The sequence below is a fragment of the Sinocyclocheilus anshuiensis genome, unplaced genomic scaffold, assembly GCF_001515605.1.
Source record: "Sinocyclocheilus anshuiensis isolate Anshui unplaced genomic scaffold, SAMN03320099.WGS_v1.1 scaffold280, whole genome shotgun sequence".
In the NCBI taxonomy this organism is placed as follows: Eukaryota; Metazoa; Chordata; class Actinopteri; order Cypriniformes; family Cyprinidae; genus Sinocyclocheilus; species Sinocyclocheilus anshuiensis.
Window position 1 is genome coordinate 596028 of NW_015558575.1, and position 2171 is coordinate 598198.

Here is a 2171-nt window from a genome sequence, read left to right on the forward strand (position 1 = left end):
AAAAAACAGCTGAAAACAGCCTAAGCTGGGTGGTTGGTTTTAGTTGGTCTTCCAGCCTGGTCATAGCTTGTCTGCAGGCTGGTTTTAGTGGGGTCTTCTTTAGCTGGTCAAGGCTGGGAGACCAGCTGACCAACCAGCTAAAAACCAGCTTGGCCAGGCTACTTCCAGCTTAAACCAGCTAAGCCCAGCCAACCAGCACCTACACAACCGAAACCAAACATCAAATATGTCCGGTCAATTGTTATGGTCAAACAAAAACTCAAATTTACATGAAAAAAGAAATAGCTTTTTTCATCACACATCTGGTTAAAAATTTTAAAGTTACTTGAAAATCAAGCAGTTTTGGTCGTTGCAGCGAATTTGCGTGACAAACTTGAACATGAGCAAAATCTATGTTGGAACTTTTGGCCTTCAGACAAAACTCCCGATCATGCGGATTTATATTGAAATGACTGGAATTGGCTTGAGAAATTTTGCTGATCAATGGTAAATGTGGCTGTACTTTGAAAATTATTTGTTGTTTTATGCCGACGCAGATAGCAGAGAATATACTGGGCACACAATTGTTATATGGGGTGTGTTTGTGTGTGTTTGTGTGTGTGTGTGTGTGTGTGCGTTTTTGTGACAAATGAGGACATAAATTTGTATAATGACAAAGGTATGACATAGGTATTACAAGGAGAAGGTGGCTTTTCAAGACATTACCCCATGTCCCCACTTTTCAAAACGCTTATAAATCACACAGAATGGAGTGTATTGAAAATCTGAAATAGCACAAAGTTTCCTGTAAGGGGTAGGTTTAGGGGTAGGGTTGGTGTAAGGCAATAGAATATACGGTCTGTACAGTATAAAAACCATTACGCCTATGGGATGTCCCCACTTTTCACAAAAACAAACCTGTGTGTGTGTGTGTGTGTGTGTGTGTGTGTGTGTGTGTGTGTGTGTGTGTGTGTGTGTGCGAGTGCATGTGCTTCAATGACATATGCAAGACATATCAACAAGCCGTTGTGATGCTCTCTAAGCAAACTAGTCTAAAAAGACGAGTCAGGCCAAAGCACCTGCAACATTTTTGTTGGTTATATAATTTTCAGTTTTGTATATATTTAAATATAATTCACATTTATTTAACACACAGCATTATCATATTGTGTTATTTAACCAGATATCGCATATCAAATTTTTCATCAGTATCATGCAGCGCTAGTTGGTGAGTAGCTATACTTTATTTCAATAGTCCACTTTAGACATTCTACTAACTATAAGTAACACAGACGCTACATCTGTGCAGTAGAAGCTGTCTCTCCTCTCAGACTGTTTCCAGCTTGCAGCAATTAACCGCATGCAGCTCATTGTAATCCCCGTCTTTGGAATCATGCACTATTAGGGGCTGTTTTGACCAGGTTTGGTCCACTTAAGGATGGATGATTATGAGGCTGGAACCTCTGAGTGATTGGCTCCAAACTCACATGAGGCCGTCTACCTAATCATACATGTGGATTTAGAGCTCATGCTCTGTGTTAACATAAAAGCCCTTCAGAGAAGGAATGCTGAGCTGGGCTTAATTACAAGAACTGATTGAGAAACAGTATTTCCAAAACAGCCCCCGAACAGTTTGACAGGAGAAAGGAACAGGACTGCTCTGTGTTTTCCTGCCATTTGACCTCCAGAGAAAGCTTTGATGTGTGAGTCAGTGGCTGTTTGTTTTGTCCGAGTGTGACAGTGTTTCCCACCCTGACACCTGTGGACAGCATTAACACACTACTGTGAGACTAAATGAGTAAAACAGGCCTGTGTCTTAAAGGGGTCATATGATGCGATTTCAAGTTTTCCTTTCTCTTTGGAGTGTTACAAGCTCTTGGTGCATAAAGAAGATCTGTAAAGTTGCAAAGACTAAAGTCTCAAATCCAAAGAGATATTCTTTATAAATGTTAAGAGTCAACCACGCCCTCCTAAAACGGCTCGTTCTAACACGCCCCCACATGTCTAGATCACTATTTGGAAATATTAGCATAATTCCGCCCAAATGTGCACGCAAAGAAAGAAGGCGTGGTTTCAGGAACAGCAGTAGTGTTGATGCAGCCATGTCAGGGAGACGCTGTGTATTTCAGTGCGAAAGCAAAAACACTTTATTTGGCCTTTCCGGAAGTAGATGCAATTAGGAATCATTGGTT

General features: G+C 40.9%; 1 protein-coding gene across 1 annotated transcript in view; it reads right to left on the reverse strand.

The window, feature by feature from the left end:
• Nucleotides 1-2171, reverse strand: part of LOC107679662 (T-lymphoma invasion and metastasis-inducing protein 2-like) — a 33563-nt gene that overhangs the window by 27396 nt on the left and 3996 nt on the right. The gene's annotated exons all lie outside the window — the stretch shown is intronic.